At 40.6% G+C, this 22,964-nt stretch overlaps 40 non-coding genes across 40 annotated transcripts; 13 read left to right on the top strand and 27 right to left on the bottom strand.

Annotated features, from left to right (window-relative positions):
* Positions 1-279: 279 nt before the first annotated feature.
* On the bottom strand, positions 280-351 carry TRNAE-CUC (transfer RNA glutamic acid (anticodon CUC)). Its single transcript has one exon. It is a non-coding gene; the product is annotated as a tRNA-Glu (tRNA).
* Positions 352-1,432: 1,081 nt separating this feature from the next.
* On the bottom strand, positions 1,433-1,504 carry TRNAE-UUC (transfer RNA glutamic acid (anticodon UUC)). The gene has a single exon. It is a non-coding gene; the product is annotated as a tRNA-Glu (tRNA).
* An 88-nt stretch (positions 1,505-1,592) lies between these two features.
* Positions 1,593-1,665, top strand: TRNAM-CAU (transfer RNA methionine (anticodon CAU)). The gene has a single exon. It is a non-coding gene; the product is annotated as a tRNA-Met (tRNA).
* A 322-nt stretch (positions 1,666-1,987) lies between these two features.
* On the bottom strand, positions 1,988-2,059 carry TRNAE-CUC (transfer RNA glutamic acid (anticodon CUC)). The gene has a single exon. It is a non-coding gene; the product is annotated as a tRNA-Glu (tRNA).
* Positions 2,060-3,131: 1,072 nt separating this feature from the next.
* On the bottom strand, positions 3,132-3,203 carry TRNAE-UUC (transfer RNA glutamic acid (anticodon UUC)). The gene has a single exon. It is a non-coding gene; the product is annotated as a tRNA-Glu (tRNA).
* Positions 3,204-3,291: 88 nt separating this feature from the next.
* Positions 3,292-3,364, top strand: TRNAM-CAU (transfer RNA methionine (anticodon CAU)). Its single transcript has one exon. It is a non-coding gene; the product is annotated as a tRNA-Met (tRNA).
* A 322-nt stretch (positions 3,365-3,686) lies between these two features.
* On the bottom strand, positions 3,687-3,758 carry TRNAE-CUC (transfer RNA glutamic acid (anticodon CUC)). Its single transcript has one exon. It is a non-coding gene; the product is annotated as a tRNA-Glu (tRNA).
* A 1,081-nt stretch (positions 3,759-4,839) lies between these two features.
* TRNAE-UUC (transfer RNA glutamic acid (anticodon UUC)) lies at positions 4,840-4,911 on the bottom strand. The gene has a single exon. It is a non-coding gene; the product is annotated as a tRNA-Glu (tRNA).
* An 88-nt stretch (positions 4,912-4,999) lies between these two features.
* Positions 5,000-5,072, top strand: TRNAM-CAU (transfer RNA methionine (anticodon CAU)). The gene has a single exon. It is a non-coding gene; the product is annotated as a tRNA-Met (tRNA).
* Positions 5,073-5,394: 322 nt separating this feature from the next.
* TRNAE-CUC (transfer RNA glutamic acid (anticodon CUC)) lies at positions 5,395-5,466 on the bottom strand. The gene has a single exon. It is a non-coding gene; the product is annotated as a tRNA-Glu (tRNA).
* Positions 5,467-6,542: 1,076 nt separating this feature from the next.
* On the bottom strand, positions 6,543-6,614 carry TRNAE-UUC (transfer RNA glutamic acid (anticodon UUC)). The gene has a single exon. It is a non-coding gene; the product is annotated as a tRNA-Glu (tRNA).
* Positions 6,615-6,702: 88 nt separating this feature from the next.
* Positions 6,703-6,775, top strand: TRNAM-CAU (transfer RNA methionine (anticodon CAU)). The gene has a single exon. It is a non-coding gene; the product is annotated as a tRNA-Met (tRNA).
* Positions 6,776-7,097: 322 nt separating this feature from the next.
* TRNAE-CUC (transfer RNA glutamic acid (anticodon CUC)) lies at positions 7,098-7,169 on the bottom strand. The gene has a single exon. It is a non-coding gene; the product is annotated as a tRNA-Glu (tRNA).
* A 1,071-nt stretch (positions 7,170-8,240) lies between these two features.
* On the bottom strand, positions 8,241-8,312 carry TRNAE-UUC (transfer RNA glutamic acid (anticodon UUC)). Its single transcript has one exon. It is a non-coding gene; the product is annotated as a tRNA-Glu (tRNA).
* An 88-nt stretch (positions 8,313-8,400) lies between these two features.
* TRNAM-CAU (transfer RNA methionine (anticodon CAU)) lies at positions 8,401-8,473 on the top strand. Its single transcript has one exon. It is a non-coding gene; the product is annotated as a tRNA-Met (tRNA).
* A 322-nt stretch (positions 8,474-8,795) lies between these two features.
* Positions 8,796-8,867, bottom strand: TRNAE-CUC (transfer RNA glutamic acid (anticodon CUC)). The gene has a single exon. It is a non-coding gene; the product is annotated as a tRNA-Glu (tRNA).
* A 1,064-nt stretch (positions 8,868-9,931) lies between these two features.
* Positions 9,932-10,003, bottom strand: TRNAE-UUC (transfer RNA glutamic acid (anticodon UUC)). The gene has a single exon. It is a non-coding gene; the product is annotated as a tRNA-Glu (tRNA).
* Positions 10,004-10,091: 88 nt separating this feature from the next.
* Positions 10,092-10,164, top strand: TRNAM-CAU (transfer RNA methionine (anticodon CAU)). The gene has a single exon. It is a non-coding gene; the product is annotated as a tRNA-Met (tRNA).
* Positions 10,165-10,486: 322 nt separating this feature from the next.
* Positions 10,487-10,558, bottom strand: TRNAE-CUC (transfer RNA glutamic acid (anticodon CUC)). The gene has a single exon. It is a non-coding gene; the product is annotated as a tRNA-Glu (tRNA).
* Positions 10,559-11,629: 1,071 nt separating this feature from the next.
* TRNAE-UUC (transfer RNA glutamic acid (anticodon UUC)) lies at positions 11,630-11,701 on the bottom strand. The gene has a single exon. It is a non-coding gene; the product is annotated as a tRNA-Glu (tRNA).
* Positions 11,702-11,789: 88 nt separating this feature from the next.
* On the top strand, positions 11,790-11,862 carry TRNAM-CAU (transfer RNA methionine (anticodon CAU)). Its single transcript has one exon. It is a non-coding gene; the product is annotated as a tRNA-Met (tRNA).
* A 322-nt stretch (positions 11,863-12,184) lies between these two features.
* Positions 12,185-12,256, bottom strand: TRNAE-CUC (transfer RNA glutamic acid (anticodon CUC)). The gene has a single exon. It is a non-coding gene; the product is annotated as a tRNA-Glu (tRNA).
* A 1,064-nt stretch (positions 12,257-13,320) lies between these two features.
* Positions 13,321-13,392, bottom strand: TRNAE-UUC (transfer RNA glutamic acid (anticodon UUC)). Its single transcript has one exon. It is a non-coding gene; the product is annotated as a tRNA-Glu (tRNA).
* Positions 13,393-13,480: 88 nt separating this feature from the next.
* On the top strand, positions 13,481-13,553 carry TRNAM-CAU (transfer RNA methionine (anticodon CAU)). The gene has a single exon. It is a non-coding gene; the product is annotated as a tRNA-Met (tRNA).
* Positions 13,554-13,875: 322 nt separating this feature from the next.
* Positions 13,876-13,947, bottom strand: TRNAE-CUC (transfer RNA glutamic acid (anticodon CUC)). Its single transcript has one exon. It is a non-coding gene; the product is annotated as a tRNA-Glu (tRNA).
* Positions 13,948-15,018: 1,071 nt separating this feature from the next.
* TRNAE-UUC (transfer RNA glutamic acid (anticodon UUC)) lies at positions 15,019-15,090 on the bottom strand. Its single transcript has one exon. It is a non-coding gene; the product is annotated as a tRNA-Glu (tRNA).
* Positions 15,091-15,178: 88 nt separating this feature from the next.
* On the top strand, positions 15,179-15,251 carry TRNAM-CAU (transfer RNA methionine (anticodon CAU)). Its single transcript has one exon. It is a non-coding gene; the product is annotated as a tRNA-Met (tRNA).
* Positions 15,252-15,573: 322 nt separating this feature from the next.
* On the bottom strand, positions 15,574-15,645 carry TRNAE-CUC (transfer RNA glutamic acid (anticodon CUC)). Its single transcript has one exon. It is a non-coding gene; the product is annotated as a tRNA-Glu (tRNA).
* A 1,080-nt stretch (positions 15,646-16,725) lies between these two features.
* TRNAE-UUC (transfer RNA glutamic acid (anticodon UUC)) lies at positions 16,726-16,797 on the bottom strand. Its single transcript has one exon. It is a non-coding gene; the product is annotated as a tRNA-Glu (tRNA).
* An 88-nt stretch (positions 16,798-16,885) lies between these two features.
* On the top strand, positions 16,886-16,958 carry TRNAM-CAU (transfer RNA methionine (anticodon CAU)). The gene has a single exon. It is a non-coding gene; the product is annotated as a tRNA-Met (tRNA).
* A 322-nt stretch (positions 16,959-17,280) lies between these two features.
* Positions 17,281-17,352, bottom strand: TRNAE-CUC (transfer RNA glutamic acid (anticodon CUC)). Its single transcript has one exon. It is a non-coding gene; the product is annotated as a tRNA-Glu (tRNA).
* A 1,077-nt stretch (positions 17,353-18,429) lies between these two features.
* On the bottom strand, positions 18,430-18,501 carry TRNAE-UUC (transfer RNA glutamic acid (anticodon UUC)). Its single transcript has one exon. It is a non-coding gene; the product is annotated as a tRNA-Glu (tRNA).
* An 88-nt stretch (positions 18,502-18,589) lies between these two features.
* On the top strand, positions 18,590-18,662 carry TRNAM-CAU (transfer RNA methionine (anticodon CAU)). Its single transcript has one exon. It is a non-coding gene; the product is annotated as a tRNA-Met (tRNA).
* A 322-nt stretch (positions 18,663-18,984) lies between these two features.
* On the bottom strand, positions 18,985-19,056 carry TRNAE-CUC (transfer RNA glutamic acid (anticodon CUC)). Its single transcript has one exon. It is a non-coding gene; the product is annotated as a tRNA-Glu (tRNA).
* A 1,070-nt stretch (positions 19,057-20,126) lies between these two features.
* Positions 20,127-20,198, bottom strand: TRNAE-UUC (transfer RNA glutamic acid (anticodon UUC)). The gene has a single exon. It is a non-coding gene; the product is annotated as a tRNA-Glu (tRNA).
* Positions 20,199-20,286: 88 nt separating this feature from the next.
* Positions 20,287-20,359, top strand: TRNAM-CAU (transfer RNA methionine (anticodon CAU)). The gene has a single exon. It is a non-coding gene; the product is annotated as a tRNA-Met (tRNA).
* Positions 20,360-20,681: 322 nt separating this feature from the next.
* On the bottom strand, positions 20,682-20,753 carry TRNAE-CUC (transfer RNA glutamic acid (anticodon CUC)). Its single transcript has one exon. It is a non-coding gene; the product is annotated as a tRNA-Glu (tRNA).
* A 1,076-nt stretch (positions 20,754-21,829) lies between these two features.
* TRNAE-UUC (transfer RNA glutamic acid (anticodon UUC)) lies at positions 21,830-21,901 on the bottom strand. Its single transcript has one exon. It is a non-coding gene; the product is annotated as a tRNA-Glu (tRNA).
* Positions 21,902-21,989: 88 nt separating this feature from the next.
* TRNAM-CAU (transfer RNA methionine (anticodon CAU)) lies at positions 21,990-22,062 on the top strand. Its single transcript has one exon. It is a non-coding gene; the product is annotated as a tRNA-Met (tRNA).
* Positions 22,063-22,384: 322 nt separating this feature from the next.
* Positions 22,385-22,456, bottom strand: TRNAE-CUC (transfer RNA glutamic acid (anticodon CUC)). The gene has a single exon. It is a non-coding gene; the product is annotated as a tRNA-Glu (tRNA).
* Between the last annotated feature and the right edge of the window lie 508 nt (positions 22,457-22,964).

The following is a 22,964-nucleotide window of genomic DNA, read 5'->3' as shown; positions in this document are numbered from 1 at the left end:
CTTTCCCTTTCAGTTCTAAAACGATTCTGATAATTAAGGAATTGTGAGCCCAAATGACAGACAGTACAAATGGGTTGTTGAGTCTCTTAACACCTTTGGTGTAAAAAGAGGTAGTTGGGAATGATTTGAGCTATGAAACCAAACTCAGTCTTGCGCCAAAAGTCGCAATGAATGGACAAAAAGCTGGTGCTCAGCATTTTTGACGGTTAAGTCCAAATTGTACCTGAGATACGTTTGACTGAAAATAACGCATCAGTAGTTAGTACAGAAAAGGGTACTTTCCCATACCGGGAGTCGAACCCGGGCCGCCTGGGTGAGAACCAGGAATCCTAACCGCTAGACCATATGGGAAATGATGCATAGCGGTATCAGTGACAATGTAAAAAAAAGAAGTTTACTACTTGACACAAGAAACTTCTGCAGTTCAATTTGCGCAACTTGCCTCGTTAACACAGTAGGAAGCAAATCCGTCTCATAAGCTAAAGGTTGAACTTTTGATGCTCAGAAGAGGCACTGGCCCCTTGTTTTTTCAATCAATTCTGTCTCCATCTTTGCTAGAGAGCCACCGATTTTTCCCATTCAGTACCAAAACATAACCGATTGCAGCAAAGAGGAGAGCTCTAATAACAGACAGGGAAAAAAGGGTTGCTGAGTCCCTTAAAACCTAGGAGTTACAAGTGAGAAATAAGAATGGTTTGAGCGTTGACCTCAAATGGTATGTGGTGCAAATAAATAACCCAAAACTCTGGTGGTTGACATTTTTGCTGCATAGAGCAGTTCCAACCTAAACTGATTCCATCTACAAGGTTTGTGGCAGTTTTTGAATGTGCGTACATATGCCAAAGGAGGTCACTCCCATAGCAGGAATTGAACCAGTCAACCAGCGATGCTAGGTCCTTTTCCGCATGGGGCAAGCTTTACACTAACCAACAAGACAGGTTTAAAAAAAAAAAAAAAAAAAAAAAAAAAAAAAAAAGAAGTTTTTTGCTTTGATTAAATCAATTTTACATTACTAAAGCTAAAACTTTCCACATGAACACCATAATTAGCATATCAGTTGGCAATCTGAAGAATATGAGTTTATTCCTCACATGTGGTACTACTCCCTCCTTTTCTCAGGAGACTGTGTTACCAACTCAGAACTTTCCCATTAATTTCTGAAATGTTTCCGATTGGAAATGAAGTAGGAGCCCTAATGACAGACAGAACACATGGATTGTTGGGCCCCTAACACTTTGGAGTAAAAAGGTGTAGTTGAGAATGAGTTAAGCTATGAAACAAAATTAAATCTTGTGCAAAAGGTCAGAATGAATGAAAAATACCCTGGTGTTCAGCATTTTTGACTGCAAAGTGCAAATTCTATCTGAAGTACTTTTATTTGCAAAACACATTTCAGTCTTTGAATGTTGGCAGTAGTACAGAAAAAAGTGAATTCCCATACCGGGAGTCGAACCCGGGCCGCCTGGGTGAAAACCAGGAATCCTAACCGCTAGACCATATGGGAATAGATACCTTCAAGCTCGTTGACAATATGAAAAAAATAAGTTTCGTGCCTTGCACAAGAAGTGTCTGCAGATTAGCTTGTGTGTCTTGCCTCGTTAGCGCAGTAGGTAGCGCGTCAGTCTCATAATCTGAAGGTCGTGAGTTCGATCCTCACACGGGGCAGCATATTCCTCTTTTCTTAAGAGATATTGTCCCCAATTTAGAACTTTCCCTTTCAGTTCTAAAACGATTCTGATAATTAAGGAATTGTGAGCCCAAATGACAGACAGTACAAATGGGTTGTTGAGTCTCTTAACACCTTTGGTGTAAAAAGAGGTAGTTGGGAATGATTTGAGCTATGAAACCAAACTCAGTCTTGCGCCAAAAGTCGCAATGAATGGACAAAAAGCTGGTGCTCAGCATTTTTGACGGTTAAGTCCAAATTGTACCTGAGATACGTTTGACTGAAAATAACGCATCAGTAGTTAGTACAGAAAAGGGTACTTTCCCATACCGGGAGTCGAACCCGGGCCGCCTGGGTGAGAACCAGGAATCCTAACCGCTAGACCATATGGGAAATGATGCATAGCGGTATCAGTGACAATGTAAAAAAAAGAAGTTTACTACTTGACACAAGAAACTTCTGCAGTTCAATTTGCGCAACTTGCCTCGTTAACACAGTAGGAAGCAAATCCGTCTCATAAGCTAAAGGTTGAACTTTTGATGCTCAGAAGAGGCACTGGCCCCTTGTTTTTTCAATCAATTCTGTCTCCATCTTTGCTAGAGAGCCACCGATTTTTCCCATTCAGTACCAAAACATAACCGATTGCAGCAAAGAGGAGAGCTCTAATAACAGACAGGGAAAAAAGGGTTGCTGAGTCCCTTAAAACCTAGGAGTTACAAGTGAGAAATAAGAATGGTTTGAGCGTTGACCTCAAATGGTATGTGGTGCAAATAAATAACCCAAAACTCTGGTGGTTGACATTTTTGCTGCATAGAGCAGTTCCAACCTAAACTGATTCCATCTACAAGGTTTGTGGCAGTTTTTGAATGTGCGTACATATGCCAAAGGAGGTCACTCCCATAGCAGGAATTGAACCAGTCAACCAGCGATGCTAGGTCCTTTTCCGCATGGGGCAAGCTTTACACTAACCAACAAGACAGGTTTAAAAAAAAAAAAAAAAAAAAAAAAAGAAGTTTTTTGCTTTGATTAAATCAATTTTACATTACTAAAGCTAAAACTTTCCACATGAACACCATAATTAGCATATCAGTTGGCAATCTGAAGAATATGAGTTTATTCCTCACATGTGGTACTACTCCCTCCTTTTCTCAGGAGACTGTGTTACCAACTCAGAACTTTCCCATTAATTTCTGAAATGTTTCCGATTGGAAATGAAGTAGGAGCCCTAATGACAGACAGAACACATGGATTGTTGGGCCCCTAACACTTTGGAGTAAAAAGGTGTAGTTGAGAATGAGTTAAGCTATGAAACAAAATTAAATCTTGTGCAAAAGGTCAGAATGAATGAAAAATACCCTGGTGTTCAGCATTTTTGACTGCAAAGTGCAAATTCTATCTGAAGTACTTTTATTTGCAAAACACATTTCAGTCTTTGAATGTTGGCAGTAGTACAGAAAAAAGTGAATTCCCATACCGGGAGTCGAACCCGGGCCGCCTGGGTGAAAACCAGGAATCCTAACCGCTAGACCATATGGGAATAGATACCTTCAAGCTCGTTGACAATATGAAAAAAATAAGTTTCGTGCCTTGCACAAGAAGTGTCTGCAGATTAGCTTGTGTGTCTTGCCTCGTTAGCGCAGTAGGTAGCGCGTCAGTCTCATAATCTGAAGGTCGTGAGTTCGATCCTCACACGGGGCAGCATATTCCTCTTTTCTTAAGAGATATTGTCCCCAATTTAGAACTTTCCCTTTCAGTTCTAAAACGATTCTGATAATTAAGGAATTGTGAGCCCAAATGACAGACAGTACAAATGGGTTGTTGAGTCTCTTAACACCTTTGGTGTAAAAAGAGGTAGTTGGGAATGATTTGAGCTATGAAACCAAACTCAGTCTTGCGCCAAAAGTCGCAATGAATGGACAAAAAGCTGGTGCTCAGCATTTTTGACGGTTAAGTCCAAATTGTACCTGAGATACGTTTGACTGAAAATAACGCATCAGTAGTTAGTACAGAAAAGGGTACTTTCCCATACCGGGAGTCGAACCCGGGCCGCCTGGGTGAGAACCAGGAATCCTAACCGCTAGACCATATGGGAAATGATGCATAGCGGTATCAGTGACAATGTAAAAAAAAGAAGTTTACTACTTGACACAAGAAACTTCTGCAGTTCAATTTGCGCAACTTGCCTCCTTAACACAGTAGGAAGCAAATCCGTCTCATAAGCTAAAGGTTGAACTTTTGATGCTCAGAAGAGGCACTGGCCCCTTGTTTTTTCAATCAATTCTGTCTCCATCTTTGCTAGAGAGCCACCGATTTTTCCCATTCAGTACCAAAACATAACCGATTGCAGCAAAGAGGAGAGCTCTAATAACAGACAGGGAAAAAAGGGTTGCTGAGTCCCTTAAAACCTAGGAGTTACAAGTGAGAAATAAGAATGGTTTGAGCGTTGACCTCAAATGGTATGTGGTGCAAATAAATAACCCAAAACTCTGGTGGTTGACATTTTTGCTGCATAGAGCAGTTCCAACCTAAACTGATTCCATCTACAAGGTTTGTGGCAGTTTTTGAATGTGCGTACATATGCCAAAGGAGGTCACTCCCATAGCAGGAATTGAACCAGTCAACCAGCGATGCTAGGTCCTTTTCCGCATGGGGCAAGCTTTACACTAACCAACAAGACAGGTTTAAAAAAAAAAAAAAAAAAAAAAAAAAAAAAAAAAGAAGTTTTTTGCTTTGATTAAATCAATTTTACATTACTAAAGCTAAAACTTTCCACATGAACACCATAATTAGCATATCAGTTGGCAATCTGAAGAATATGAGTTTATTCCTCACATGTGGTACTACTCCCTCCTTTTCTCAGGAGACTGTGTTACCAACTCAGAACTTTCCCATTAATTTCTGAAATGTTTCCGATTGGAAATGAAGTAGGAGCCCTAATGACAGACAGAACACATGGATTGTTGGGCCCCTAACACTTTGGAGTAAAAAGGTGTAGTTGAGAATGAGTTAAGCTATGAAACAAAATTAAATCTTGTGCAAAAGGTCAGAATGAATGAAAAATACCCTGGTGTTCAGCATTTTTGACTGCAAAGTGCAAATTCTATCTGAAGTACTTTTATTTGCAAAACACATTTCAGTCTTTGAATGTTGGCAGTAGTACAGAAAAAAGTGAATTCCCATACCGGGAGTCGAACCCGGGCCGCCTGGGTGAAAACCAGGAATCCTAACCGCTAGACCATATGGGAATAGATACCTTCAAGCTCGTTGACAATATGAAAAAAATAAGTTTCGTGCCTTGCACAAGAAGTGTCTGCAGATTAGCTTGTGTGTCTTGCCTCGTTAGCGCAGTAGGTAGCGCGTCAGTCTCATAATCTGAAGGTCGTGAGTTCGATCCTCACACGGGGCAGCATATTCCTCTTTTCTTAAGAGATATTGTCCCCAATTTAGAACTTTCCCTTTCAGTTCTAAAACGATTCTGATAATTAAGGAATTGTGAGCCCAAATGACAGACAGTACAAATGGGTTGTTGAGTCTCTTAACACCTTTGGTGTAAAAAGAGGTAGTTGGGAATGATTTGAGCTATGAAACCAAACTCAGTCTTGCGCCAAAAGTCGCAATGAATGGACAAAAAGCTGGTGCTCAGCATTTTTGACGGTTAAGTCCAAATTGTACCTGAGATACGTTTGACTGAAAATAACGCATCAGTAGTTAGTACAGAAAAGGGTACTTTCCCATACCGGGAGTCGAACCCGGGCCGCCTGGGTGAGAACCAGGAATCCTAACCGCTAGACCATATGGGAAATGATGCATAGCGGTATCAGTGACAATGTAAAAAAAAGAAGTTTACTACTTGACACAAGAAACTTCTGCAGTTCAATTTGCGCAACTTGCCTCGTTAACACAGTAGGAAGCAAATCCGTCTCATAAGCTAAAGGTTGAACTTTTGATGCTCAGAAGAGGCACTGGCCCCTTGTTTTTTCAATCAATTCTGTCTCCATCTTTGCTAGAGAGCCACCGATTTTTCCCATTCAGTACCAAAACATAACCGATTGCAGCAAAGAGGAGAGCTCTAATAACAGACAGGGAAAAAAGGGTTGCTGAGTCCCTTAAAACCTAGGAGTTACAAGTGAGAAATAAGAATGGTTTGAGCGTTGACCTCAAATGGTATGTGGTGCAAATAAATAACCCAAAACTCTGGTGGTTGACATTTTTGCTGCATAGAGCAGTTCCAACCTAAACTGATTCCATCTACAAGGTTTGTGGCAGTTTTTGAATGTGCGTACATATGCCAAAGGAGGTCACTCCCATAGCAGGAATTGAACCAGTCAACCAGCGATGCTAGGTCCTTTTCCGCATGGGGCAAGCTTTACACTAACCAACAAGACAGGTTTAAAAAAAAAAAAAAAAAAAAAAAAAAAAAGAAGTTTTTTGCTTTGATTAAATCAATTTTACATTACTAAAGCTAAAACTTTCCACATGAACACCATAATTAGCATATCAGTTGGCAATCTGAAGAATATGAGTTTATTCCTCACATGTGGTACTACTCCCTCCTTTTCTCAGGAGACTGTGTTACCAACTCAGAACTTTCCCATTAATTTCTGAAATGTTTCCGATTGGAAATGAAGTAGGAGCCCTAATGACAGACAGAACACATGGATTGTTGGGCCCCTAACACTTTGGAGTAAAAAGGTGTAGTTGAGAATGAGTTAAGCTATGAAACAAAATTAAATCTTGTGCAAAAGGTCAGAATGAATGAAAAATACCCTGGTGTTCAGCATTTTTGACTGCAAAGTGCAAATTCTATCTGAAGTACTTTTATTTGCAAAACACATTTCAGTCTTTGAATGTTGGCAGTAGTACAGAAAAAAGTGAATTCCCATACCGGGAGTCGAACCCGGGCCGCCTGGGTGAAAACCAGGAATCCTAACCGCTAGACCATATGGGAATAGATACCTTCAAGCTCGTTGACAATATGAAAAAAATAAGTTTCGTGCCTTGCACAAGAAGTGTCTGCAGATTAGCTTGTGTGTCTTGCCTCGTTAGCGCAGTAGGTAGCGCGTCAGTCTCATAATCTGAAGGTCGTGAGTTCGATCCTCACACGGGGCAGCATATTCCTCTTTTCTTAAGAGATATTGTCCCCAATTTAGAACTTTCCCTTTCAGTTCTAAAACGATTCTGATAATTAAGGAATTGTGAGCCCAAATGACAGACAGTACAAATGGGTTGTTGAGTCTCTTAACACCTTTGGTGTAAAAAGAGGTAGTTGGGAATGATTTGAGCTATGAAACCAAACTCAGTCTTGCGCCAAAAGTCGCAATGAATGGACAAAAAGCTGGTGCTCAGCATTTTTGACGGTTAAGTCCAAATTGTACCTGAGATACGTTTGACTGAAAATAACGCATCAGTAGTTAGTACAGAAAAGGGTACTTTCCCATACCGGGAGTCGAACCCGGGCCGCCTGGGTGAGAACCAGGAATCCTAACCGCTAGACCATATGGGAAATGATGCATAGCGGTATCAGTGACAATGTAAAAAAAAGAAGTTTACTACTTGACACAAGAAACTTCTGCAGTTCAATTTGCGCAACTTGCCTCCTTAACACAGTAGGAAGCAAATCCGTCTCATAAGCTAAAGGTTGAACTTTTGATGCTCAGAAGAGGCACTGGCCCCTTGTTTTTTCAATCAATTCTGTCTCCATCTTTGCTAGAGAGCCACCGATTTTTCCCATTCAGTACCAAAACATAACCGATTGCAGCAAAGAGGAGAGCTCTAATAACAGACAGGGAAAAAAGGGTTGCTGAGTCCCTTAAAACCTAGGAGTTACAAGTGAGAAATAAGAATGGTTTGAGCGTTGACCTCAAATGGTATGTGGTGCAAATAAATAACCCAAAACTCTGGTGGTTGACATTTTTGCTGCATAGAGCAGTTCCAACCTAAACTGATTCCATCTACAAGGTTTGTGGCAGTTTTTGAATGTGCGTACATATGCCAAAGGAGGTCACTCCCATAGCAGGAATTGAACCAGTCAACCAGCGATGCTAGGTCCTTTTCCGCATGGGGCAAGCTTTACACTAACCAACAAGACAGGTTTAAAAAAAAAAAAAAAAAAAAAAGAAGTTTTTTGCTTTGATTAAATCAATTTTACATTACTAAAGCTAAAACTTTCCACATGAACACCATAATTAGCATATCAGTTGGCAATCTGAAGAATATGAGTTTATTCCTCACATGTGGTACTACTCCCTCCTTTTCTCAGGAGACTGTGTTACCAACTCAGAACTTTCCCATTAATTTCTGAAATGTTTCCGATTGGAAATGAAGTAGGAGCCCTAATGACAGACAGAACACATGGATTGTTGGGCCCCTAACACTTTGGAGTAAAAAGGTGTAGTTGAGAATGAGTTAAGCTATGAAACAAAATTAAATCTTGTGCAAAAGGTCAGAATGAATGAAAAATACCCTGGTGTTCACAGCATTTTTGACTGCAAAGTGCAAATTCTATCTGAAGTACTTTTATTTGCAAAACACATTTCAGTCTTTGAATGTTGGCAGTAGTACAGAAAAAAGTGAATTCCCATACCGGGAGTCGAACCCGGGCCGCCTGGGTGAAAACCAGGAATCCTAACCGCTAGACCATATGGGAATAGATACCTTCAAGCTCGTTGACAATATGAAAAAAATAAGTTTCGTGCCTTGCACAAGAAGTGTCTGCAGATTAGCTTGTGTGTCTTGCCTCGTTAGCGCAGTAGGTAGCGCGTCAGTCTCATAATCTGAAGGTCGTGAGTTCGATCCTCACACGGGGCAGCATATTCCTCTTTTCTTAAGAGATATTGTCCCCAATTTAGAACTTTCCCTTTCAGTTCTAAAACGATTCTGATAATTAAGGAATTGTGAGCCCAAATGACAGACAGTACAAATGGGTTGTTGAGTCTCTTAACACCTTTGGTGTAAAAAGAGGTAGTTGGGAATGATTTGAGCTATGAAACCAAACTCAGTCTTGCGCCAAAAGTCGCAATGAATGGACAAAAAGCTGGTGCTCAGCATTTTTGACGGTTAAGTCCAAATTGTACCTGAGATACGTTTGACTGAAAATAACGCATCAGTAGTTAGTACAGAAAAGGGTACTTTCCCATACCGGGAGTCGAACCCGGGCCGCCTGGGTGAGAACCAGGAATCCTAACCGCTAGACCATATGGGAAATGATGCATAGCGGTATCAGTGACAATGTAAAAAAAAGAAGTTTACTACTTGACACAAGAAACTTCTGCAGTTCAATTTGCGCAACTTGCCTCGTTAACACAGTAGGAAGCAAATCCGTCTCATAAGCTAAAGGTTGAACTTTTGATGCTCAGAAGAGGCACTGGCCCCTTGTTTTTTCAATCAATTCTGTCTCCATCTTTGCTAGAGAGCCACCGATTTTTCCCATTCAGTACCAAAACATAACCGATTGCAGCAAAGAGGAGAGCTCTAATAACAGACAGGGAAAAAAGGGTTGCTGAGTCCCTTAAAACCTAGGAGTTACAAGTGAGAAATAAGAATGGTTTGAGCGTTGACCTCAAATGGTATGTGGTGCAAATAAATAACCCAAAACTCTGGTGGTTGACATTTTTGCTGCATAGAGCAGTTCCAACCTAAACTGATTCCATCTACAAGGTTTGTGGCAGTTTTTGAATGTGCGTACATATGCCAAAGGAGGTCACTCCCATAGCAGGAATTGAACCAGTCAACCAGCGATGCTAGGTCCTTTTCCGCATGGGGCAAGCTTTACACTAACCAACAAGACAGGTTTAAAAAAAAAAAAAAAAAGAAGTTTTTTGCTTTGATTAAATCAATTTTACATTACTAAAGCTAAAACTTTCCACATGAACACCATAATTAGCATATCAGTTGGCAATCTGAAGAATATGAGTTTATTCCTCACATGTGGTACTACTCCCTCCTTTTCTCAGGAGACTGTGTTACCAACTCAGAACTTTCCCATTAATTTCTGAAATGTTTCCGATTGGAAATGAAGTAGGAGCCCTAATGACAGACAGAACACATGGATTGTTGGGCCCCTAACACTTTGGAGTAAAAAGGTGTAGTTGAGAATGAGTTAAGCTATGAAACAAAATTAAATCTTGTGCAAAAGGTCAGAATGAATGAAAAATACCCTGGTGTTCAGCATTTTTGACTGCAAAGTGCAAATTCTATCTGAAGTACTTTTATTTGCAAAACACATTTCAGTCTTTGAATGTTGGCAGTAGTACAGAAAAAAGTGAATTCCCATACCGGGAGTCGAACCCGGGCCGCCTGGGTGAAAACCAGGAATCCTAACCGCTAGACCATATGGGAATAGATACCTTCAAGCTCGTTGACAATATGAAAAAAATAAGTTTCGTGCCTTGCACAAGAAGTGTCTGCAGATTAGCTTGTGTGTCTTGCCTCGTTAGCGCAGTAGGTAGCGCGTCAGTCTCATAATCTGAAGGTCGTGAGTTCGATCCTCACACGGGGCAGCATATTCCTCTTTTCTTAAGAGATATTGTCCCCAATTTAGAACTTTCCCTTTCAGTTCTAAAACGATTCTGATAATTAAGGAATTGTGAGCCCAAATGACAGACAGTACAAATGGGTTGTTGAGTCTCTTAACACCTTTGGTGTAAAAAGAGGTAGTTGGGAATGATTTGAGCTATGAAACCAAACTCAGTCTTGCGCCAAAAGTCGCAATGAATGGACAAAAAGCTGGTGCTCAGCATTTTTGACGGTTAAGTCCAAATTGTACCTGAGATACGTTTGACTGAAAATAACGCATCAGTAGTTAGTACAGAAAAGGGTACTTTCCCATACCGGGAGTCGAACCCGGGCCGCCTGGGTGAGAACCAGGAATCCTAACCGCTAGACCATATGGGAAATGATGCATAGCGGTATCAGTGACAATGTAAAAAAAAGAAGTTTACTACTTGACACAAGAAACTTCTGCAGTTCAATTTGCGCAACTTGCCTCCTTAACACAGTAGGAAGCAAATCTGTCTCATAAGCTAAAGGTTGAACTTTTGATGCTCAGAAGAGGCACTGGCCCCTTGTTTTTTCAATCAATTCTGTCTCCATCTTTGCTAGAGAGCCACCGATTTTTCCCATTCAGTACCAAAACATAACCGATTGCAGCAAAGAGGAGAGCTCTAATAACAGACAGGGAAAAAAGGGTTGCTGAGTCCCTTAAAACCTAGGAGTTACAAGTGAGAAATAAGAATGGTTTGAGCGTTGACCTCAAATGGTATGTGGTGCAAATAAATAACCCAAAACTCTGGTGGTTGACATTTTTGCTGCATAGAGCAGTTCCAACCTAAACTGATTCCATCTACAAGGTTTGTGGCAGTTTTTGAATGTGCGTACATATGCCAAAGGAGGTCACTCCCATAGCAGGAATTGAACCAGTCAACCAGCGATGCTAGGTCCTTTTCCGCATGGGGCAAGCTTTACACTAACCAACAAGACAGGTTTAAAAAAAAAAAAAAAAAAAAAAGAAGTTTTTTGCTTTGATTAAATCAATTTTACATTACTAAAGCTAAAACTTTCCACATGAACACCATAATTAGCATATCAGTTGGCAATCTGAAGAATATGAGTTTATTCCTCACATGTGGTACTACTCCCTCCTTTTCTCAGGAGACTGTGTTACCAACTCAGAACTTTCCCATTAATTTCTGAAATGTTTCCGATTGGAAATGAAGTAGGAGCCCTAATGACAGACAGAACACATGGATTGTTGGGCCCCTAACACTTTGGAGTAAAAAGGTGTAGTTGAGAATGAGTTAAGCTATGAAACAAAATTAAATCTTGTGCAAAAGGTCAGAATGAATGAAAAATACCCTGGTGTTCACAGCATTTTTGACTGCAAAGTGCAAATTCTATCTGAAGTACTTTTATTTGCAAAACACATTTCAGTCTTTGAATGTTGGCAGTAGTACAGAAAAAAGTGAATTCCCATACCGGGAGTCGAACCCGGGCCGCCTGGGTGAAAACCAGGAATCCTAACCGCTAGACCATATGGGAATAGATACCTTCAAGCTCGTTGACAATATGAAAAAAATAAGTTTCGTGCCTTGCACAAGAAGTGTCTGCAGATTAGCTTGTGTGTCTTGCCTCGTTAGCGCAGTAGGTAGCGCGTCAGTCTCATAATCTGAAGGTCGTGAGTTCGATCCTCACACGGGGCAGCATATTCCTCTTTTCTTAAGAGATATTGTCCCCAATTTAGAACTTTCCCTTTCAGTTCTAAAACGATTCTGATAATTAAGGAATTGTGAGCCCAAATGACAGACAGTACAAATGGGTTGTTGAGTCTCTTAACACCTTTGGTGTAAAAAGAGGTAGTTGGGAATGATTTGAGCTATGAAACCAAACTCAGTCTTGCGCCAAAAGTCGCAATGAATGGACAAAAAGCTGGTGCTCAGCATTTTTGACGGTTAAGTCCAAATTGTACCTGAGATACGTTTGACTGAAAATAACGCATCAGTAGTTAGTACAGAAAAGGGTACTTTCCCATACCGGGAGTCGAACCCGGGCCGCCTGGGTGAGAACCAGGAATCCTAACCGCTAGACCATATGGGAAATGATGCATAGCGGTATCAGTGACAATGTAAAAAAAAGAAGTTTACTACTTGACACAAGAAACTTCTGCAGTTCAATTTGCGCAACTTGCCTCGTTAACACAGTAGGAAGCAAATCCGTCTCATAAGCTAAAGGTTGAACTTTTGATGCTCAGAAGAGGCACTGGCCCCTTGTTTTTTCAATCAATTCTGTCTCCATCTTTGCTAGAGAGCCACCGATTTTTCCCATTCAGTACCAAAACATAACCGATTGCAGCAAAGAGGAGAGCTCTAATAACAGACAGGGAAAAAAGGGTTGCTGAGTCCCTTAAAACCTAGGAGTTACAAGTGAGAAATAAGAATGGTTTGAGCGTTGACCTCAAATGGTATGTGGTGCAAATAAATAACCCAAAACTCTGGTGGTTGACATTTTTGCTGCATAGAGCAGTTCCAACCTAAACTGATTCCATCTACAAGGTTTGTGGCAGTTTTTGAATGTGCGTACATATGCCAAAGGAGGTCACTCCCATAGCAGGAATTGAACCAGTCAACCAGCGATGCTAGGTCCTTTTCCGCATGGGGCAAGCTTTACACTAACCAACAAGACAGGTTTAAAAAAAAAAAAAAAAAGAAGTTTTTTGCTTTGATTAAATCAATTTTACATTACTAAAGCTAAAACTTTCCACATGAACACCATAATTAGCATATCAGTTGGCAATCTGAAGAATATGAGTTTATTCCTCACATGTGGTACTACTCCCTCCTTTTCTCAGGAGACTGTGTTACCAACTCAGAACTTTCCCATTAATTTCTGAAATGTTTCCGATTGGAAATGAAGTAGGAGCCCTAATGACAGACAGAACACATGGATTGTTGGGCCCCTAACACTTTGGAGTAAAAAGGTGTAGTTGAGAATGAGTTAAGCTATGAAACAAAATTAAATCTTGTGCAAAAGGTCAGAATGAATGAAAAATACCCTGGTGTTCAGCATTTTTGACTGCAAAGTGCAAATTCTATCTGAAGTACTTTTATTTGCAAAACACATTTCAGTCTTTGAATGTTGGCAGTAGTACAGAAAAAAGTGAATTCCCATACCGGGAGTCGAACCCGGGCCGCCTGGGTGAAAACCAGGAATCCTAACCGCTAGACCATATGGGAATAGATACCTTCAAGCTCGTTGACAATATGAAAAAAATAAGTTTCGTGCCTTGCACAAGAAGTGTCTGCAGATTAGCTTGTGTGTCTTGCCTCGTTAGCGCAGTAGGTAGCGCGTCAGTCTCATAATCTGAAGGTCGTGAGTTCGATCCTCACACGGGGCAGCATATTCCTCTTTTCTTAAGAGATATTGTCCCCAATTTAGAACTTTCCCTTTCAGTTCTAAAACGATTCTGATAATTAAGGAATTGTGAGCCCAAATGACAGACAGTACAAATGGGTTGTTGAGTCTCTTAACACCTTTGGTGTAAAAAGAGGTAGTTGGGAATGATTTGAGCTATGAAACCAAACTCAGTCTTGCGCCAAAAGTCGCAATGAATGGACAAAAAGCTGGTGCTCAGCATTTTTGACGGTTAAGTCCAAATTGTACCTGAGATACGTTTGACTGAAAATAACGCATCAGTAGTTAGTACAGAAAAGGGTACTTTCCCATACCGGGAGTCGAACCCGGGCCGCCTGGGTGAGAACCAGGAATCCTAACCGCTAGACCATATGGGAAATGATGCATAGCGGTATCAGTGACAATGTAAAAAAAAGAAGTTTACTACTTGACACAAGAAACTTCTGCAGTTCAATTTGCGCAACTTGCCTCCTTAACACAGTAGGAAGCAAATCTGTCTCATAAGCTAAAGGTTGAACTTTTGATGCTCAGAAGAGGCACTGGCCCCTTGTTTTTTCAATCAATTCTGTCTCCATCTTTGCTAGAGAGCCACCGATTTTTCCCATTCAGTACCAAAACATAACCGATTGCAGCAAAGAGGAGAGCTCTAATAACAGACAGGGAAAAAAGGGTTGCTGAGTCCCTTAAAACCTAGGAGTTACAAGTGAGAAATAAGAATGGTTTGAGCGTTGACCTCAAATGGTATGTGGTGCAAATAAATAACCCAAAACTCTGGTGGTTGACATTTTTGCTGCATAGAGCAGTTCCAACCTAAACTGATTCCATCTACAAGGTTTGTGGCAGTTTTTGAATGTGCGTACATATGCCAAAGGAGGTCACTCCCATAGCAGGAATTGAACCAGTCAACCAGCGATGCTAGGTCCTTTTCCGCATGGGGCAAGCTTTACACTAACCAACAAGACAGGTTTAAAAAAAAAAAAAAAAAAAAAAGAAGTTTTTTGCTTTGATTAAATCAATTTTACATTACTAAAGCTAAAACTTTCCACATGAACACCATAATTAGCATATCAGTTGGCAATCTGAAGAATATGAGTTTATTCCTCACATGTGGTACTACTCCCTCCTTTTCTCAGGAGACTGTGTTACCAACTCAGAACTTTCCCATTAATTTCTGAAATGTTTCCGATTGGAAATGAAGTAGGAGCCCTAATGACAGACAGAACACATGGATTGTTGGGCCCCTAACACTTTGGAGTAAAAAGGTGTAGTTGAGAATGAGTTAAGCTATGAAACAAAATTAAATCTTGTGCAAAAGGTCAGAATGAATGAAAAATACCCTGGTGTTCACAGCATTTTTGACTGCAAAGTGCAAATTCTATCTGAAGTACTTTTATTTGCAAAACACATTTCAGTCTTTGAATGTTGGCAGTAGTACAGAAAAAAGTGAATTCCCATACCGGGAGTCGAACCCGGGCCGCCTGGGTGAAAACCAGGAATCCTAACCGCTAGACCATATGGGAATAGATACCTTCAAGCTCGTTGACAATATGAAAAAAATAAGTTTCGTGCCTTGCACAAGAAGTGTCTGCAGATTAGCTTGTGTGTCTTGCCTCGTTAGCGCAGTAGGTAGCGCGTCAGTCTCATAATCTGAAGGTCGTGAGTTCGATCCTCACACGGGGCAGCATATTCCTCTTTTCTTAAGAGATATTGTCCCCAATTTAGAACTTTCCCTTTCAGTTCTAAAACGATTCTGATAATTAAGGAATTGTGAGCCCAAATGACAGACAGTACAAATGGGTTGTTGAGTCTCTTAACACCTTTGGTGTAAAAAGAGGTAGTTGGGAATGATTTGAGCTATGAAACCAAACTCAGTCTTGCGCCAAAAGTCGCAATGAATGGACAAAAAGCTGGTGCTCAGCATTTTTGACGGTTAAGTCCAAATTGTACCTGAGATACGTTTGACTGAAAATAACGCATCAGTAGTTAGTACAGAAAAGGGTACTTTCCCATACCGGGAGTCGAACCCGGGCCGCCTGGGTGAGAACCAGGAATCCTAACCGCTAGACCATATGGGAAATGATGCATAGCGGTATCAGTGACAATGTAAAAAAAAGAAGTTTACTACTTGACACAAGAAACTTCTGCAGTTCAATTTGCGCAACTTGCCTCGTTAACACAGTAGGAAGCAAATCCGTCTCATAAGCTAAAGGTTGAACTTTTGATGCTCAGAAGAGGCACTGGCCCCTTGTTTTTTCAATCAATTCTGTCTCCATCTTTGCTAGAGAGCCACCGATTTTTCCCATTCAGTACCAAAACATAACCGATTGCAGCAAAGAGGAGAGCTCTAATAACAGACAGGGAAAAAAGGGTTGCTGAGTCCCTTAAAACCTAGGAGTTACAAGTGAGAAATAAGAATGGTTTGAGCGTTGACCTCAAATGGTATGTGGTGCAAATAAATAACCCAAAACTCTGGTGGTTGACATTTTTGCTGCATAGAGCAGTTCCAACCTAAACTGATTCCATCTACAAGGTTTGTGGCAGTTTTTGAATGTGCGTACATATGCCAAAGGAGGTCACTCCCATAGCAGGAATTGAACCAGTCAACCAGCGATGCTAGGTCCTTTTCCGCATGGGGCAAGCTTTACACTAACCAACAAGACAGGTTTAAAAAAAAAAAAAAAAAAAAAAAAAAAAAAAAAGAAGTTTTTTGCTTTGATTAAATCAATTTTACATTACTAAAGCTAAAACTTTCCACATGAACACCATAATTAGCATATCAGTTGGCAATCTGAAGAATATGAGTTTATTCCTCACATGTGGTACTACTCCCTCCTTTTCTCAGGAGACTGTGTTACCAACTCAGAACTTTCCCATTAATTTCTGAAATGTTTCCGATTGGAAATGAAGTAGGAGCCCTAATGACAGACAGAACACATGGATTGTTGGGCCCCTAACACTTTGGAGTAAAAAGGTGTAGTTGAGAATGAGTTAAGCTATGAAACAAAATTAAATCTTGTGCAAAAGGTCAGAATGAATGAAAAATACCCTGGTGTTCAGCATTTTTGACTGCAAAGTGCAAATTCTATCTGAAGTACTTTTATTTGCAAAACACATTTCAGTCTTTGAATGTTGGCAGTAGTACAGAAAAAAGTGAATTCCCATACCGGGAGTCGAACCCGGGCCGCCTGGGTGAAAACCAGGAATCCTAACCGCTAGACCATATGGGAATAGATACCTTCAAGCTCGTTGACAATATGAAAAAAATAAGTTTCGTGCCTTGCACAAGAAGTGTCTGCAGATTAGCTTGTGTGTCTTGCCTCGTTAGCGCAGTAGGTAGCGCGTCAGTCTCATAATCTGAAGGTCGTGAGTTCGATCCTCACACGGGGCAGCATATTCCTCTTTTCTTAAGAGATATTGTCCCCAATTTAGAACTTTCCCTTTCAGTTCTAAAACGATTCTGATAATTAAGGAATTGTGAGCCCAAATGACAGACAGTACAAATGGGTTGTTGAGTCTCTTAACACCTTTGGTGTAAAAAGAGGTAGTTGGGAATGATTTGAGCTATGAAACCAAACTCAGTCTTGCGCCAAAAGTCGCAATGAATGGACAAAAAGCTGGTGCTCAGCATTTTTGACGGTTAAGTCCAAATTGTACCTGAGATACGTTTGACTGAAAATAACGCATCAGTAGTTAGTACAGAAAAGGGTACTTTCCCATACCGGGAGTCGAACCCGGGCCGCCTGGGTGAGAACCAGGAATCCTAACCGCTAGACCATATGGGAAATGATGCATAGCGGTATCAGTGACAATGTAAAAAAAAGAAGTTTACTACTTGACACAAGAAACTTCTGCAGTTCAATTTGCGCAACTTGCCTCGTTAACACAGTAGGAAGCAAATCCGTCTCATAAGCTAAAGGTTGAACTTTTGATGCTCAGAAGAGGCACTGGCCCCTTGTTTTTTCAATCAATTCTGTCTCCATCTTTGCTAGAGAGCCACCGATTTTTCCCATTCAGTACCAAAACATAACCGATTGCAGCAAAGAGGAGAGCTCTAATAACAGACAGGGAAAAAAGGGTTGCTGAGTCCCTTAAAACCTAGGAGTTACAAGTGAGAAATAAGAATGGTTTGAGCGTTGACCTCAAATGGTATGTGGTGCAAATAAATAACCCAAAACTCTGGTGGTTGACATTTTTGCTGCATAGAGCAGTTCCAACCTAAACTGATTCCATCTACAAGGTTTGTGGCAGTTTTTGAATGTGCGTACATATGCCAAAGGAGGTCACTCCCATAGCAGGAATTGAACCAGTCAACCAGCGATGCTAGGTCCTTTTCCGCATGGGGCAAGCTTTACACTAACCAACAAGACAGGTTTAAAAAAAAAAAAAAAAAAAAAAAAAAAAAAGAAGTTTTTTGCTTTGATTAAATCAATTTTACATTACTAAAGCTAAAACTTTCCACATGAACACCATAATTAGCATATCAGTTGGCAATCTGAAGAATATGAGTTTATTCCTCACATGTGGTACTACTCCCTCCTTTTCTCAGGAGACTGTGTTACCAACTCAGAACTTTCCCATTAATTTCTGAAATGTTTCCGATTGGAAATGAAGTAGGAGCCCTAATGACAGACAGAACACATGGATTGTTGGGCCCCTAACACTTTGGAGTAAAAAGGTGTAGTTGAGAATGAGTTAAGCTATGAAACAAAATTAAATCTTGTGCAAAAGGTCAGAATGAATGAAAAATACCCTGGTGTTCAGCATTTTTGACTGCAAAGTGCAAATTCTATCTGAAGTACTTTTATTTGCAAAACACATTTCAGTCTTTGAATGTTGGCAGTAGTACAGAAAAAAGTGAATTCCCATACCGGGAGTCGAACCCGGGCCGCCTGGGTGAAAACCAGGAATCCTAACCGCTAGACCATATGGGAATAGATACCTTCAAGCTCGTTGACAATATGAAAAAAATAAGTTTCGTGCCTTGCACAAGAAGTGTCTGCAGATTAGCTTGTGTGTCTTGCCTCGTTAGCGCAGTAGGTAGCGCGTCAGTCTCATAATCTGAAGGTCGTGAGTTCGATCCTCACACGGGGCAGCATATTCCTCTTTTCTTAAGAGATATTGTCCCCAATTTAGAACTTTCCCTTTCAGTTCTAAAACGATTCTGATAATTAAGGAATTGTGAGCCCAAATGACAGACAGTACAAATGGGTTGTTGAGTCTCTTAACACCTTTGGTGTAAAAAGAGGTAGTTGGGAATGATTTGAGCTATGAAACCAAACTCAGTCTTGCGCCAAAAGTCGCAATGAATGGACAAAAAGCTGGTGCTCAGCATTTTTGACGGTTAAGTCCAAATTGTACCTGAGATACGTTTGACTGAAAATAACGCATCAGTAGTTAGTACAGAAAAGGGTACTTTCCCATACCGGGAGTCGAACCCGGGCCGCCTGGGTGAGAACCAGGAATCCTAACCGCTAGACCATATGGGAAATGATGCATAGCGGTATCAGTGACAATGTAAAAAAAAGAAGTTTACTACTTGACACAAGAAACTTCTGCAGTTCAATTTGCGCAACTTGCCTCGTTAACACAGTAGGAAGCAAATCCGTCTCATAAGCTAAAGGTTGAACTTTTGATGCTCAGAAGAGGCACTGGCCCCTTGTTTTTTCAATCAATTCTGTCTCCATCTTTGCTAGAGAGCCACCGATTTTTCCCATTCAGTACCAAAACATAACCGATTGCAGCAAAGAGGAGAGCTCTAATAACAGACAGGGAAAAAAGGGTTGCTGAGTCCCTTAAAACCTAGGAGTTACAAGTGAGAAATAAGAATGGTTTGAGCGTTGACCTCAAATGGTATGTGGTGCAAATAAATAACCCAAAACTCTGGTGGTTGACATTTTTGCTGCATAGAGCAGTTCCAACCTAAACTGATTCCATCTACAAGGTTTGTGGCAGTTTTTGAATGTGCGTACATATGCCAAAGGAGGTCACTCCCATAGCAGGAATTGAACCAGTCAACCAGCGATGCTAGGTCCTTTTCCGCATGGGGCAAGCTTTACACTAACCAACAAGACAGGTTTAAAAAAAAAAAAAAAAAAAAAAAGAAGTTTTTTGCTTTGATTAAATCAATTTTACATTACTAAAGCTAAAACTTTCCACATGAACACCATAATTAGCATATCAGTTGGCAATCTGAAGAATATGAGTTTATTCCTCACATGTGGTACTACTCCCTCCTTTTCTCAGGAGACTGTGTTACCAACTCAGAACTTTCCCATTAATTTCTGAAATGTTTCCGATTGGAAATGAAGTAGGAGCCCTAATGACAGACAGAACACATGGATTGTTGGGCCCCTAACACTTTGGAGTAAAAAGGTGTAGTTGAGAATGAGTTAAGCTATGAAACAAAATTAAATCTTGTGCAAAAGGTCAGAATGAATGAAAAATACCCTGGTGTTCAGCATTTTTGACTGCAAAGTGCAAATTCTATCTGAAGTACTTTTATTTGCAAAACACATTTCAGTCTTTGAATGTTGGCAGTAGTACAGAAAAAAGTGAATTCCCATACCGGGAGTCGAACCCGGGCCGCCTGGGTGAAAACCAGGAATCCTAACCGCTAGACCATATGGGAATAGATACCTTCAAGCTCGTTGACAATATGAAAAAAATAAGTTTCGTGCCTTGCACAAGAAGTGTCTGCAGATTAGCTTGTGTGTCTTGCCTCGTTAGCGCAGTAGGTAGCGCGTCAGTCTCATAATCTGAAGGTCGTGAGTTCGATCCTCACACGGGGCAGCATATTCCTCTTTTCTTAAGAGATATTGTCCCCAATTTAGAACTTTCCCTTTCAGTTCTAAAACGATTCTGATAATTAAGGAATTGTGAGCCCAAATGACAGACAGTACAAATGGGTTGTTGAGTCTCTTAACACCTTTGGTGTAAAAAGAGGTAGTTGGGAATGATTTGAGCTATGAAACCAAACTCAGTCTTGCGCCAAAAGTCGCAATGAATGGACAAAAAGCTGGTGCTCAGCATTTTTGACGGTTAAGTCCAAATTGTACCTGAGATACGTTTGACTGAAAATAACGCATCAGTAGTTAGTACAGAAAAGGGTACTTTCCCATACCGGGAGTCGAACCCGGGCCGCCTGGGTGAGAACCAGGAATCCTAACCGCTAGACCATATGGGAAATGATGCATAGCGGTATCAGTGACAATGTAAAAAAAAGAAGTTTACTACTTGACACAAGAAACTTCTGCAGTTCAATTTGCGCAACTTGCCTCGTTAACACAGTAGGAAGCAAATCCGTCTCATAAGCTAAAGGTTGAACTTTTGATGCTCAGAAGAGGCACTGGCCCCTTGTTTTTTCAATCAATTCTGTCTCCATCTTTGCTAGAGAGCCACCGATTTTTCCCATTCAGTACCAAAACATAACCGATTGCAGCAAAGAGGAGAGCTCTAATAACAGACAGGGAAAAAAGGGTTGCTGAGTCCCTTAAAACCTAGGAGTTACAAGTGAGAAATAAGAATGGTTTGAGCGTTGACCTCAAATGGTATGTGGTGCAAATAAATAACCCAAAACTCTGGTGGTTGACATTTTTGCTGCATAGAGCAGTTCCAACCTAAACTGATTCCATCTACAAGGTTTGTGGCAGTTTTTGAATGTGCGTACATATGCCAAAGGAGGTCACTCCCATAGCAGGAATTGAACCAGTCAACCAGCGATGCTAGGTCCTTTTCCGCATGGGGCAAGCTTTACACTAACCAACAAGACAGGTTTAAAAAAAAAAAAAAAAAAAAAAAAAAAAAGAAGTTTTTTGCTTTGATTAAATCAATTTTACATTACTAAAGCTAAAACTTTCCACATGAACACCATAATTAGCATATCAGTTGGCAATCTGAAGAATATGAGTTTATTCCTCACATGTGGTACTACTCCCTCCTTTTCTCAGGAGACTGTGTTACCAACTCAGAACTTTCCCATTAATTTCTGAAATGTTTCCGATTGGAAATGAAGTAGGAGCCCTAATGACAGACAGAACACATGGATTGTTGGGCCCCTAACACTTTGGAGTAAAAAGGTGTAGTTGAGAATGAGTTAAGCTATGAAACAAAATTAAATCTTGTGCAAAAGGTCAGAATGAATGAAAAATACCCTGGTGTTCAGCATTTTTGACTGCAAAGTGCAAATTCTATCTGAAGTACTTTTATTTGCAAAACACATTTCAGTCTTTGAATGTTGGCAGTAGTACAGAAAAAAGTGAATTCCCATACCGGGAGTCGAACCCGGGCCGCCTGGGTGAAAACCAGGAATCCTAACCGCTAGACCATATGGGAATAGATACCTTCAAGCTCGTTGACAATATGAAAAAAATAAGTTTCGTGCCTTGCACAAGAAGTGTCTGCAGATTAGCTTGTGTGTCTTGCCTCGTTAGCGCAGTAGGTAGCGCGTCAGTCTCATAATCTGAAGGTCGTGAGTTCGATCCTCACACGGGGCAGCATATTCCTCTTTTCTTAAGAGATATTGTCCCCAATTTAGAACTTTCCCTTTCAGTTCTAAAACGATTCTGATAATTAAGGAATTGTGAGCCCAAATGACAGACAGTACAAATGGGTTGTTGAGTCTCTTAACACCTTTGGTGTAAAAAGAGGTAGTTGGGAATGATTTGAGCTATGAAACCAAACTCAGTCTTGCGCCAAAAGTCGCAATGAATGGACAAAAAGCTGGTGCTCAGCATTTTTGACGGTTAAGTCCAAATTGTACCTGAGATACGTTTGACTGAAAATAACGCATCAGTAGTTAGTACAGAAAAGGGTACTTTCCCATACCGGGAGTCGAACCCGGGCCGCCTGGGTGAGAACCAGGAATCCTAACCGCTAGACCATATGGGAAATGATGCATAGCGGTATCAGTGACAATGTAAAAAAAAGAAGTTTACTACTTGACACAAGAAACTTCTGCAGTTCAATTTGCGCAACTTGCCTCGTTAACACAGTAGGAAGCAAATCCGTCTCATAAGCTAAAGGTTGAACTTTTGATGCTCAGAAGAGGCACTGGCCCCTTGTTTTTTCAATCAATTCTGTCTCCATCTTTGCTAGAGAGCCACCGATTTTTCCCATTCAGTACCAAAACATAACCGATTGCAGCAAAGAGGAGAGCTCTAATAACAGACAGGGAAAAAAGGGTTGCTGAGTCCCTTAAAACCTAGGAGTTACAAGTGAGAAATAAGAATGGTTTGAGCGTTGACCTCAAATGGTATGTGTTGCAAATAAATAACCCAAAACTCTGGTGGTTGACATTTTTGCTGCATAGAGCAGTTCCAACCTAAACTGATTCCATCTACAAGGTTCGTGGCAGTTTTTGAATGTGCGTACATATGCCAAAGGAGGTCACTCCCAT

This window comes from Ranitomeya imitator, chromosome 4 (genome assembly GCF_032444005.1).
Source record: "Ranitomeya imitator isolate aRanImi1 chromosome 4, aRanImi1.pri, whole genome shotgun sequence".
NCBI classification, from domain to species: domain Eukaryota; kingdom Metazoa; phylum Chordata; class Amphibia; order Anura; family Dendrobatidae; genus Ranitomeya; species Ranitomeya imitator.
This window is presented reverse-complemented; position numbering and strand designations above follow the sequence as displayed.